This window comes from Molossus molossus, unplaced genomic scaffold, assembly GCF_014108415.1.
Source record: "Molossus molossus isolate mMolMol1 unplaced genomic scaffold, mMolMol1.p scaffold_m16_p_2, whole genome shotgun sequence".
Lineage (NCBI taxonomy): Eukaryota > Metazoa > Chordata > Mammalia > Chiroptera > Molossidae > Molossus > Molossus molossus.
The window spans coordinates 107,909,258-107,923,841 of NW_023425355.1; the positions used below are offsets into that span (position 1 = coordinate 107,909,258).

General features: G+C 39.2%; 1 pseudogene; it reads right to left on the bottom strand.

The window, feature by feature from the left end:
* Nucleotides 1–386: 386 nt before the first annotated feature.
* Nucleotides 387–14,145, bottom strand: LOC118635851 (annotated as a pseudogene).
* Between the last annotated feature and the right edge of the window lie 439 nt (nucleotides 14,146–14,584).

Genomic DNA, 14,584 nt, shown 5'->3' on the forward strand with positions numbered 1-14,584 from the left:
ATTTAGAAACTTACAAGTGATCAGCTAAAGTCATTTATAATTAAATACTTAAGTGATTTTTTTTTCTACTTAAACTTTATTATAATGGGTCTCAAGATTCTGTGACAGATTTTTGGTCAAGTTGTGTCCATTAAAAAGTACTGTTTTTAAAAACCAACAACTTAAAATCTGCCACACACACACACACACACACACACACACACACACACACACACACAAACCAAATGGTCCAGAAAAACGTTCTTTCCTTCTGAAGAATTTACTATGCATCGTAATCATTAACCAGTCTGTTACTGTTAAACTTAAATAGCCAATTGAAACAAACAGTTCTGAGATAGTTCTTCCACCACTAATTAAAACTGAGGTGGCAGTATTGGGGGTAATATTCATTTAGCCTTCTGACCTTTCTGGGTAAACTTTGTGACTTTGCCAGCTCCAGCTGCCTTCTTGTCCACTGCTTTGATGACACACAGAGAAACTGTCTCATGTCACGAACAGCAAAATGGCCCAGAGGAGGGTAATCAGAGTTCTGAACACACATAGGCTTGCCAAGAACCATATTGACAATGGCTGCATCACCAGATTTCAAAACTTTGGGTCATCTTCCAGCCTTTTCCCAGAATAATAATCAGTTTTCTCCTTCAACTCAGCAAATCTGCAAGCAATGTGAGCTGGCTGACAATCCAGCACAGGTGCATATCCAACACTGATTTGGCTCAAATGGTTCAGCGGAATCACCTGAGCTGTGAAGCCAGCTGCTTCCATTGGTGGGCCATTTTTGCTGTCACCAGATACATTGCCACGACATTTTCAACAGACACATTTTGACATTGAAGCCCACATTGTCCCTAGGAAGAGCTTCACTCAAAACTTCATGGTGCATCTCAACAGACTTTCCTTCATTTGTAACATTGACTAGAGCAAAAGTGACCACCATGGCGGGTTTGAGGACACCAGTCTCCACTCAGCCCACAAGAACAGTATCAATACCACCAGTTTTGCAGAGGTCCTGGAGGGGCAGACACAGAGCTTAACAGTTGGACATGGTGGCAGAATGCAGTCCAGAGCTTCAAGCAGCATGGTTCCACTGGAATTGCTACCCTTACAGGTAACTTTTCACCCCTTGAACCAAGGCATCTTAGTGTTGTCACCATTCATATCAGAAACTGGTACAAATGCTACCATGTCAGGGTTGTAGCCATTTAAAAATTTTGTTTCTTTATGAATTTTATTTTCCTTTATTGATTTTAGAGAGAGAGGAAGGAAGAGGGAGAGATAGATAGAAACACTGATGAGAGAGAAAATCAATTGGCTGCCTCCTGCATGTCCCCCACTGAAATTTGGCCCAAATCCTGGGCATGTGCCCTGATCAGGAATTGAACTGGAGAACTCTTGGTACATGGGTTGATGCTCAACGACTAAGCCACACTGGCTGGACATCTTTATTGATTTTAAATGGAGAGGAAGGGAGACAAAGAGAGAGATGAAAACAACAATGAGAGAGAAAATTGATTGGCCAGTTCCTGCATGTCTCCCAATGGGTTTTGGCCCACAACCTGGGCATGTGCCCTGACCAGATATCGAACCGTTGACCACTTGGTGCATGGGATGACGCTCAGCCACTGAGCCACATTGGCCGGGTTGCAATCAATTATTTATTTATTTGTTTGTTTTTTAATTAATTAATTTAATTTTGTTACAGATGTTTCTCCTTTTCCCCCCACTGATTCCCCCCTCCTCCTCCCTCCCTGCCCTGTCCCCAGCTTTGTTGTCCATGTCCATTGTTGATGCATACATGTATATAAGTTCTGTGGTTTATCTCTCCCTGCACCCCCTCTTCTGAAAATTGTCAGTCTGTACCCCACTTCCCACGTCTCTGGGACTACCCCATTCCTCAGACTATTATGTTCATTATATTCCACAAATAAGTGAGATAATATGATAGTTGTTTTTCTCTGCTTGCCTTGCTTTTCTTAGGATAATATTTTCCAAGTCCCTACATATAGTCTCAAAGGATAAGAGATCTTTCTTTCTTACAGATGCATAGTACTCCATTGTGTATATGTACCACAGCTTTTTTATTCTTTCGTCTACTGATGGACACTTGGGCTGTTCCAGATCATATGGGTACATATATTCTTTCTGAATGGTGTTTCAGGCTTCTTAGGGTATATTCCTAGAAATGGGATCACTGGGTCAAATGGCAGTTAAATTTTTAATTTTTTGAGATAGCAACATATTGCTTTTCATAGTGGCTGCACCAGTCTACAATTCCACCAGCAGTTTACTAGAGTCCCCTTTTCTCCACACCCTTGATAACACTTGTTGTTTGATGACTTATTGATGGCAGCCATTCTGACAGGTGTGAAGTGATACATCATTGTTGATTTATTTTAATTATTTATTTATTTTTGTAATAGACGCTTCTCCTTTTTCCCACACTGATTGCCCCCTACCCCTCACTCCCTGGCCTGTCCCACCTTTGTTACCCATGTCCATTGTTCATGCATACATGCATATAAGTTCTGTGGTTTATCTCTCACCCACCCCCCCCCTCATCTGGGGATTGTCAGTCTGTACCCCACTTCCACATCTCTGGGACTATCCCTTTCCTCAGACTGTTATGTTCATTATATTCCAAAAATAAGTGAGATAATATGATCGTTGATTTTCTCTGCTTGGCTTGCTATGCTTAGAATTATACTTTCCAGGTCCCTCCAGGTCATTTCAAAGAATAAGAGAACTTTCTTTGTTACAGCTGCATAGTATTCCATTGTGTATATGTACCACTTATGATCCATTTGTCTACTGATGGACACTTGGGCTGTTTCTAGATCTTAGCTATTGTAAATAGTGCTGCTACAAACATGGGGCTACATATAATCTTTCTAATTGGTGTATCAGGCTTTTTAGGATATACTCCTAGAAGCAGGATCACTGGGTCAAATGGAAGTTCAATTTTTAATTTTTTGAGGTAACACCATATTGTTTTCCATAGTGGCTGCACCAGTCTGCATTCCCACCAGCAGTGTACTACAGTCCCCTTTGGTCAGCACCCCCGCCAACATTTGTAATCTGATGATGTATTGATGGCAGCCATTCTGACAGGTGTGAGGTGATACCTCATTGTTGTTTTAATTTGCATCTCTCTGATGATTAGTGATGTTGAACATTTCTTCATATGTCTCTTGGCCATTTGTATGTGCTATTTGAAGAGGTGTCTATTTAGTTCCTCTGCCCATTTTTTAATTGGGTTCTTTGCCTTCCTTTTGTTGAGTTGTATGAGTACTCTATATATATTAAAAATTAACCCCTTATCTGATATATCATTGGCAATTATGCTCTCCCATATAGGGAGTAGCCTTTCCATTTTGATGATTGTATCTTTCGCTGTAAAGAAGGTTTTGAGTTTGATTTAGTCTCCTGTGTTCATTTTGTCCTTTGTTTCTATTGCCTTAGGTGATGTATCAGTGAAAATTCTACTGCGTATGATGTCTGAAATTTTGTTGCCTACAGTTTCTTCTAGGATTTTTATGGATTCATGAGTCACATTTAAGTCTTTTATCCGTTTTGAGTTTATTCTTGTATAGGGTGTAAGTTGATGGTCTAGTTTCATTTATTTGCATGTAGCTGTCCAATTTTTCCAACACCATTTATTAAAGTGGCTGTCCTTACTCCACTGTATGCTCTTGCCACCTCTTAAATATTAATTGAGCATATTGCCTTGGGTCCATTTCTGGGTTCTCTGTTCTGTTCCACTGGTCTACATGCCTGTTCTTGTGCCAGTACCAGGCTGTTTTGATTACAGTAGCTTTGTTGTATAACCTGAAATCTGGTAATGTGATTTCTCCAACTTTGTTCTTCTTTTGCAAGATTGCTGTGGCTATTCGAGGTCTCTTTCAGTTCCATATGAACCTTTGAAGTATTTGTTCTAATTCTGTGAAGTATGTCGTTGGTATTTTGATGGGGATTGCATTGAATCTATAGATTGCTTTGGGTAGTATGGATATTTTAATGATGCTAATTCTTCCAATCCACAAATAGTTTTTGTGATTCCACTTTTTTTTATATCTTCCTCTATTTCTTTTTACAATGACCTGTAGTTTTCTGGGAATAGGTCTTTTATTTCTTTGATTCAGTTTATTCTTAGGTGTCCAAATTTTTTTTGCTGCAGTGGTAAATGGAATTTCTTACTTTCTCTTTCGGTTAGTTCATCATTGGTGTATAAAAATGCTATCGATTTCTTGACGTTAACTTTGTATCCTGCTACATTTCCAAATTCATTCATTAACTCTAGTATATTTTTGATGGATTCTTTGGGGTTTTTTACGTATAGTATCATGTCATCTGCAAATAATGACAGTTTTACTTCCACCTTTCCAATTTGGATCCCTTTTATTTTTTTTTCCTGTCTGATTGTTGTGGCTAAGACTTCCAGTAGTATGCTAAATAAGAGTGGTGAAAGTGGCTATCCTTTTCTTGTTCCTGTTCTTAAGGGAAATGCTTTTAGTTTCTGCCAATTGAGTATGATGTTGGCTGTAGGTCTTTCATATATGGCCTTTATTATGTCAAGATATGATTCCTCTATTCCCACATTGCTGAGCATTTTTTTCAGAAATGGATGCTGGATTTTGTCGAAGGCTTTTTCGGCATCTATTGAAATAATCATGTGGTATTTATTCTTCATTTTATTTATGTGGTGTTTCACGTTTATTGATTTGCAAATATTGTACCATCCTTGCATGCCTGAGATGAATCCCACTTGGTCAGGGTGAATAATTTTTTTTGGTGTATTGCTTGATCTGATTTGGTAGTATTTTGTTCAGGATTTTGACATCTATGTTCATCAGGGATATTGGCCTGTAGTTTTCCTTCTTTGTAGTATCTTTCTCTGGTTTTGGAATTAGAATGATGCTGGCTTCATTTAATGAGTTTGAAAGTCTTCATTGTTTTTGAATTTTTTAAAAATAATTTGAGGAGAATGGGTGTTAGTTCTTCTTTCAATGTTCGGTAAAATTCCCCCGTGAAGCCATCCGGGCCTGGGCTTTTATTTGCTGGGAGAGTCTGGATTACGTGTTCAATTTCTTCTGTTGTTATTGGTCTGTTCAAGTTTTCTGTCGCTTCCTGGTCCAGTTTTGGGCAATTGTGTTTTTCTAGAAATTTTTTCATTTCTCTTAGATTGTCGAATATGTTGCCATATAATTGTTCATAGTAGTTGTTAACAATCTTTTGTATTTCTGTGGTGTCAGTTGTTACTTCACCTTTTTCATTTCTGATTTTGTGTATTTGGGTTCTCTCTCTTTATTTTTAGCTAAGGGTCCATCCATCTTGTTTAAGTTTTCGAAAAACCAGCTCTTTGTTTCATTGATCCTTTAAATTGTTTTTGTTTTTGGTTTTTTTTTGGACCTTATGTTGTTTATTTCTGCTCTGATCTTTACTATTTCCTTCGTTCTACTTGCTCTGGGGTTTTCTTTTTGTTTACTGTCTAGTTCTTTAAGTTGTGAGGTTAGATAGTCTATTAGAGATTTTTCTTGTTTTTTTTTTTTTGAGGTAGGCCTGTAGTGCTATGAACTTCCCTCTCAGAACTGCTTTCACTGCATCCCATCGATTTTGTGTAGTTGTGTCTTCATTTTTCTTGTTTTTTTTTATTTTTTCCTTGATCTCCTCGGTAACCCATTCATTGTTTAATAACATGGTATTTAGCTTCCATGCGTTCAAATGTCTTTGGATGTTCTTGTTGCAATTGATTTATAGTTTCATGCCATTGTGATCTGAGCAGATGCTTGATATGATTTCAGTCTTCTTGATCTTGTAGAGACTTAGTTTGTGTCCTAACATGTAGTCTATCTTTGAGAAGGTCCCATGTGCACTTGAGAAGAATGTGAATTCTGTAGTGTTGGGATGTAATTCTCTGTAGATATCTATTAAACCCATTTGGTTTAGTCCTTCATTTAGAGTCTCTGTTTCCTTGCTAATTTGTTGTTTAAAGATCTATCCAGTAATGTCAGCTGGGTGTTAATGTACCTTGCTATGATTGTATTGCTATCAATTTCTTTTTTGATCCTCCAGAAGATTTTTAATATATTTTGGTGCTCCTATATTGGGTGTATATATGTTTATCAAGGTTATATCTTTCTGTTGGATAGATCCTTTCAATATTATGTAGTGGCCATCTTTGTCTCTAGTTATGGCGTTCATTTTGAAGTCTATTTTATCAGATATGAGTATTGCTACACCAGCGTATTTTTTCTTTCACTTTGCTTGGAAGATTTTTCCCATCCCTTCTCTTTTAACTAATGTGAGTCTTTTGTTGTGTGGTGGGTTGTTTGTAAACAACATATAGATGAGTCATGCTCTCTTATCCAATCAGCTACTCTGTGTCTTTTTATGGGGGCATTCAATCCATTTACATTTAAGGTGATTATGGATATGTATTTATTTATTGCCACTTTTGTTTAGTGTGGTTATATTTTTCTTTCTATTTCTCCTGGTAATTACAGCTGTCCTTTTAACATTTCTTGCAGTGCTGATTTGGGGCTAATGTATTCCCTTAGCCTTTTTTTGTCTGAAAAGCTCTTTATTTGACCTTCTATTTTGAATGATAGCCTTGCTGGGTAAAGTAGTCTTGGACTCAGATCCTTGTTTTTCATGACCTTGATTACCTCATGCCATTCCCTTCTGGCCTGTAGTGTTTTTGTTGAGAAGTCAGCTGAGAGCCTTATGGGGTTTCCTTTGTAGGTAAGCTGTTGCTTCTCTCTTGCTGCTTTTAGGATTCTCTCTGTGTCTTTATTTTTTGTCACTTTGATTACTCTGTGTCTTGGTGTGGGCCTGCTTGGGTTCTTTTAACTTAGGGCTCTCTGTGCTTCTTGAACTTGAATGGCTTCTTCCTTCACCAAATTAGGGAAGTTTTCGTTCACTATTTCTTTGAATATATTCTCTAATGCTTGCTCATTTTCTTTTTTTTCAGGGACTTCTATGATGCAAATGTTATTATGTTTCCAGTTGTCCCACAGTTCTCTTAAGCTGTTTTCCTATTTTTTAATTATTTTTTCCTTATGATATTCTGATTGTTTGATTTTTTGTACCCTGTCTTCTAATTCACTGATCTGTTCCTCAGCTTTTAGACTTTCCAATGTGTTTGTTATTTCCGATATGTCATTCTTCATTTTTTCTTGGTGGTTTTTAATTTCCAACTGGTTGATTTTCAACATTTCTATATCTTTACTCATGGTGCTCATTTCCTTACATATGTTGTTGAGCTTCCTCAAGATCATGGGTCTGATTTCTAGTTCTGTTAACTTGCTTAACTGCTCCTCATTTGTTTTATCTTAGGTAGATAGATAAAGCTCTGAGCGTTCTCTCTTGTTCTTTCATTTCGCTTATGTTTTTGTGTTTCACCATTTTGCTATCACAGTGGGCTTTGGAGCCTGCCACATTTTCCCTTGTGTGTTGGTGTTCTCCTGTTTGTGACTCACTCTCCTGGGTTTGGATGAGGCAGGGAGGACCCAAGTTAATCACTACTGTCAAGTCTTACTTTCCTGGTTAGAGTTGCTAGCCCAGGGAATGGTAGTTATCCTATTGCTTTTTGCCTGGGGGCTATTAGTAGTGGTTGCCTGGGCGCTATTAGTAGTGGTCGCCTGAAGAACCTTGCTTTCTGTGTTGAATGAAAATCTCCCACAGGTACTCAGTTTAAGAGGATTTTCCAAGGGTGGGGTAGATGCTGGTTGTTAATGGGCCTCAATTAGCATTTCAATCGCCACCTGGTTGGGTTGAATCTCTAAGCGAGGGGCCACCACCTCTCTCCAGGGCCCTGGGAAGGAGTATGTTGACCATAGTCCTGCATGGCTGCAACTCAGCAAAAGCTCTGAGCATTGTTCAAATCCCGAGTGTTCCCTTACAGTTTTATTGCAGTCAGCCCTCCCTCTGCTAGAGCTCAAAATGCGTGGCTGCTGCTATATTAGCCTCTGTCCCAGCTGTGCACTGTGGAGCCACTTGGGAGTTAACCCGTGGGCTCTGCTCCCAGCTAAGGCCACAGGTCCCAGCCGAGGCCGCCACAGTTCCCAGCTGAGGATGCTACAGGTCCCAGCCGAGGGCACAGCTCCCAGGTGAGGCCGCAGGTCCCCACGGAGGTCACCGCAGCTCATAGTCAAGGCCACCGCAGCTCCCAGCCAAGGCTGCCGCGGGTCCCAGCCGAGGGCGCAACTCCCAGCCAAGGCCGCAGATCCCAGTCGAGGTCGCAGGTTCCAGCAGAGGTTGCAGCAGGTCCCAGCCGAGGCTGCCTCAGGTCCCAGGCGAGGTCGCCACAGGTCCCAACAGAGGCCGCCACAGGTCCCAGCTGAGGTCACCGCAGCTCCAAGCCCAGTCCGCTGCTGACCTTGGGCTCCCAGCCCCCTCTCGCATCTTCACAAGCCTACCAGGATTGAGTCAGTGACCCTGGTTATGTGGTCCTCCAAGCTGCTTTTCAGTTGCCTTTTCCTGATGATTTGTATTTATTTTCGTGGTAATTCCAGTTTGGTCCTGGGAGATGGTCTGCGTAGTTTCCATTCACTCTGCCGCCATTTTCCCAGACTCCAGGGATCTACCTCATTGTTGTTTTAATTTGCATCTCTCTGGTGATTAGTGATGTTGAGCATTTCTTCATATGGAGAGGTGTCTATTTAGGTCCTCTGCCCATTTTCTAATTGGGTTCTTTGTTTTCCTTTTGTTGAGTTGTATGAACACTCTATTTATATTGGAAATTAACTCCTTATCTGATATATCATTGGCAATTATGCTCTCTCATACAGCGGGTTGCCTTTCTATTTTGATGATTGTATCTTTTGCTGTGCAGAAGCTTTTGAGTTTGATGTAGTCCCATGTGCTCATTTTCTCCTTTGTTTCTATTGGTTTAAGAGATGTATCAGTGAAAATTCTGCTGTGTATGATGTCTGAAATTTTGCTGCCTACATTTTCTTCCAGGATTTTTATACATTCATCAGTCACATTTAAGTCTTTTATCCATTTTGAGTTTATTGTCGTGTATGGTGTAAGTTGATGGTGTAGTTTTATTTATTTATTTTTTTTGCATTTAGCTGTCCAATTTTCCTAACACAATTTATTAAAGAGGCTGTCTTTACTCCACTGTATGCACTTGCTCCCTTTGTTAAATTTTAAATGAGCATATTGTCTTGGGGCCATTTCTGGGGTCTCTATTCTGTTCCATTGATCTATCTGCCTGTTCTTATCCAGTACCAGGCTGTTTTGATTACAGGGGCTTGGTAGTATATCCTGAAATTGGGTAATGTGATACCTTCAAGTTTGTTCTTCATTTTCAAGATTACTGTGGCTATTTGAAGTCTCTATTGATTCCATATGAACTTTGGAAGTATTTGTTCTAGTTCTTTGAAGTATTTCGTTGGTATTTTGATGGGGCATTGAATCTATAGATAACTTTGGGTATTATGGACATTTTAATGAAGATAATTCTTCCAATCCATGAACAGGGTATGTGCTTCACTTTTTTATATCTTCCTCTATTGCTTTTTTCAGTGACCTGTAGTTTTCGGTGAATAGGTCCTTTATTTCTTTGGTTAAGTTTATTCCTAGGTATCTTAATTTTTATGCTGCGGTGGTAAATGTGATTTTTTTTTAGTTTCTCTTTTTGTGAGATCATCATTGGTGTATAAATGCCTTCGAATTCTTGACGTTAATTTTGTATCCTGCTAGTTTTCCAAATTCATTTATTGAGTCTAGAAATTTTTGTTTGAGTCTTTAGGATTTTCTATGTATAATATCTTGTAATCTGCAAATAATGACAGGTTTACTTCCTCCTTTCCAAATTGGATCCGTTTTATTTTTTCTTCCAGTATGATTGCTGTGGCTAAGACTTCCAGTACTATGTTAAATAAGAGTGGTGAAAGTGGGCATCCTTGTCTTGTTCCTGTTCTTAAGGGAAATGCTTTTACTGTTTTTTTCATTGAGTATGATGTTGGCTGTAGGTCTTTCAAATATGGCTTTTATTATTTCGAGATATGATCCCTCTATTCTCAGATTACTGAGCTTTTTTTTTTTATCAGAAATGGGTGCTGGATTTTGTCGAAAGCTTTTTCAGTGTCTATTGATATAATCATATAATTGTTATCTTTCATTTTGTTTATGTGGTGTATCACATTTATTGATTTACGAATATTGTACCAGCCTTGAATACCTGGGATGAATGCCTCTTGGTCATGGTGAATAATTTTTTTCATGTATTGCTGAATTAAATTTGCTAGTATTTTGTTAAGAATTTTGGCATCTCTGTTCATCAGGGATATTGGTCTGTAGTTTTCTTATTGTAGTGTCTTTTTCAGGTTTTGGAATTAGAATTATGCTGGCCTCTTAAAACGAATTTGCAAGCCTTCCTTCTTCTTGAATTTTTAAAAATAGTTCGAGGAGAATGGGTATTAGTTCTTCTTTGAATGTTCGGTAAAATTTCCCCGTGAAAGCGTCCAGGCCTGGGCTTTTGTTTGCTGGAAGAGTCTTGATTACATCTTCAATTTCTTTTGTCGTTATTTTGCTGTTCAAGTTTTTAGTCTCTTTTCAGTTCAATTTTGGGAGACTATATGTTTCTAGAAATATGCCCATTTCGCTTAGATTGTGGAATTTGTTGCCTAATAATTGTTCATAATATTTGTTCACAAACCTTTGTATTTCTGTGGTTTCAGTTATTATTTCTTCTCTTTCATTTCTGATTTGTGTATTTGGGTTCTCTCTCTCTGTTTCTATGTGAGTCTAGCTAAGGGTCTATCAACCTTGTTCCTCTTTTCACAGAACAAGCACTCTGTTTCTTTGATCCTTTCAATTTATTTTTAGTCTCCATGTCATTTATTTCTGCTCTGATCTTTACTATTTTCTTCTTTTTGCTTGCTTTGGGGTTTTCCTTTTGTTTGCTGTCTAGTTCTTTAAGTTGTGAGGTTAGATAGTCTATTACAAATTTTTCTTGCTTCTTGAGGTAGGCCTGTAGTGCTATGAATTTCCCTCTCAGAACTGCTTTCTCTGCATCCCATAGATTTTGTGTTCTTGTGTGTTCATTTTCATTGATTTTCAGGAAGTTTTTAACTTCTTCCCTGATCATCATGGTAACTCATTCATTGTTCAATAACATGCTATTTAGCCTCCATGTGTTCCAATTTCTTTGTGTATTCTTGTTGCAATTGATTTCTAGTTGCATGCTATTGTGATCTGAGAAGATGCTTGATATGATGTCAATGTTCTTGAACTTGTAGAGACTTAGTTTGTGTCCTAACATGTGGTCTATCTTTGAGAATGTCCCATGTGCACTTGAGAAGAATGTGAATTCTGCAGTTTATGGGTGTAATTCTCTGTAGATATCTATTAAATCTATTTGATCTAGCCCTTCTTTTAGAGTCTGTGTTTCCTTGTTAATTTTTTGTCTAGAAGCTCTATCCAGTGATGTCAGCGGATTATTGAAGTCTCCCTGCTATGAATACTTTGCTGTCGATTTCTCCTTTGAGGTTCCTCAGAAGATTGTTAATATATTTTGGTGCTCCTATATTGGGTGCATATATGTTTACCAAGGTAATATCTTCCTGTCGAATAGATCCTTTCAATATTATGTAGTGGCCTTCTTTGTTTCTAGTTGTGGTCTTCATTTTGAAATCTATTTTATTAGATATGAGTATTGCTACCCCACCTTTTTTTTGCTTTCTGTTTGCTTGACAAATTTTTTTCCATTTTTTTCACTTTCAACCTATGTGAGTCCTTTGTAGTCTTGTGGGTTTCTTGTAAACAACATATATGTGAGTCATGCTTTCTTATCCAGTCAGCTACTCTGTGACTTTTTATTGGAGCATTCATACCTTTCACGTTTAAGGTGATAGTTGATATGTACTTATTTATTTCCATTTTTGTTTAGTGTGCTTATATTTTTCTTTCTATTTCTTCTACAAATTACAGCAGTCCTTTTAGCATATTTTGCAGTGTTGATTTGGTGTTAATATAGTCCCTTAGCTCTTTTTTTTTGTCTGGGAAGCTCTTTATTTGATCTTCTATTTTGAATGATAGCCTTGCTGTATAGAGTAGTCTTGGATTCCGATCCTTTATTTTCATGCCCTTGATTAGTTCATGCCACTCCCTTCTGGCTTGTAGTGTTTCTGTTGAGAAGCAGATGAGAGCCTTATGGTTTTTCTTCTCTTTCTTTCTTTTTTTTTTTTTTTGTAGGTAACCTGTTGCTTCACTCTTGCTGCTTTTAGGATTCTCTCATTGTCTTCAATTTTTGGCTTTTTAATTACTATGTGTCTTGCTGTGAGCCTGTTTGGGTTCTTCTTTCTTGGGCTCTATATGCTTCTTGTACTTGAATTTCTTTTTCCTTCACCAAGTTAGGAAAGTTTTTTGTCACTATTTCTTTAAATATATACTCTAACCCTTGCCTTTTTTCTTCCTCTTCGGAAACTCCTATGCTGCGAATGTTATTACATATCCAGTTGTCCACAGTTCTCTTAAGCTATATTCCTGTTTTTTAATTTTTTGCTTTTGGTTTTCTGATTGGTTGATTTTTTTCACCCTGTCTTCTTATTCACTGATCCAGTTCCCAGCTTCCTCTATTCTGCTGGTTAGTCCTTCCAATGTGTTCTTAATTTCTGCTATGTCATTCTTCATTTCTACTTGATTGTTTTCTTATGTTTCCATATCTTTGCTTATGGTGCTGATGTCCTTACTCATCCTGGTGAGCTTTGTCAAGATCATGGCTCTGAACTCTACCTTTGATAATTTGCGTAACTGCATTTCATTTATCTCATCTTATGAGCTGCTGGTTCACACAGGTCTCTCTGATGCTTCAGCACCCCACAGGTCCAGAGGGTAACTGGGTGACACAGTGCCTGCTGAGTCGCACAGGCCTCTCTGGTGCTTCTGCACCCTGCAGGTACCCTGGGCTGGCAGCTGGATTGCACCTGTCCCTCTGGGGCTCCAGCTTCCCACAACTTTTGTGGCCTCTGAGTAGCACAGGGCTCTGTGGAGGCCCAGGTCCCACAGCTGGTGGCTGGGGAGTACTGCTGCTCCATGAGGCTCAACTTCTGCTCAGCTTTTGCTATAGTTTTTGGGGATGGGTCTCAGCTACTTGTCTGTGCTTCTGTTGCCTGGGGATGGATGTCTGCTCCCCAGCCTCTGTTGCTGGGGTCATATCTCGACTCTGATCAGGCTGCTACTATGGGGGTTGTTTCTGGGCTCCAGGATGTTTGCGGCTTCCACGAACAGCACCTTGAAAATTCCACTGCTGTGCACCGGTCTGTATTTACACAGGGTGTTCACTGGTCTGATGGTGCCAGGTGCACTGGTGGGCTCAGGTTGCTGTGCCCTAGGCACTCCCACTGCCTCCTCCAAGGGAAGACCTGGGATCTTCCACAAGGGTGGAATCTCCCCATGGTGCATGGAGAGGTGCCCTGAAGGGCCGCTTACTGAAATAGCTGGCTGCTCCTGTCCACAGCACAGGAACTTTCTGCTCAGAGGCTCTGCACTGCTCAGGTTTGTTCGTCCATCTTCACGTCCACTCACAGTCTCTCACACATTCGCTCACTCTCTCACACACTCACCCTCCCTTTGGTCCTGCCCCCTGCCATCTTCCACCTATTTTTAAAATGTAAGTCCTGATGCTTTAATGATTTCCTCATATCACTTTTGGCTGTAGAATTGCTCAATGGAATCCATTTTACTAACATCAAAAAAAATAGTTTCACACCCTGTGTGTAAGCTAGAAGGGCATGTTTGTGGGTCTGACCATTCTTGGAGATACTCAATTCAAATTCACCAACACCAGCCCCAACAATCAGGACAGCACAGTCAGCCTGAGATGTGTCTACAGTCATGTTTTTTATCATGTCTCTATATCCTGGGGGCATCACTGATGGTCACATAATTATTGTTGGTGTCCATTTTCCACAAGGAGATATCAGTGATTATACCATGCTCACATTCAGCATTCAATTTATCCAAGACCCATGCATATTTGAAGGAGCCCTTTCCCATCTCAACAGCCTGCTTTTCAAAAATGTTGATAGTTCTTTTGTTCATCCCACTACATCTGTAGATCAAATGTCTAGTAGTGGTGGACTTTCCCACATCTACATGGCTCATCACGATGTTGATATGAGTTTTTTCTTCTCCCATATTGTCTTAGATTTATTGGTGGTTCTCACAATACCTGTGTTCTGGTGGCAAACCTGTTGTGAAAAATCAATACTTAAGTAATTTTATTCTTATCAAGAAAAGCTGCTTTTTCCATGGAAGAAAAAAAGGGGGGGGGGGAGAGAGAGAGAGAGAGAGAGAGAGAGAGAGAGAGAGAGAGGAAAGGAAAGGAAGAAAAGAAAGGGAGAAAAGGAAAATGAGAAGAAAGAAAGAAAGAAAGAAAGAAAGAAAGAAAGAAAGAAAGAAAGAAAGAAAGAAAGAAGAGAAGAGAAGAGAAGAGAAAAGAAAGAAAAAGAAAAAGAAAGTAGGGAATAAAGGGAACAGAGAGAGCAAGAAAGCAAGCAAAACAGAAGGGACATTGGGGAATCTCCAACAGACCACTGTTTACCCTTTTAGTATTTTATTGATGTTCCTTATGCTT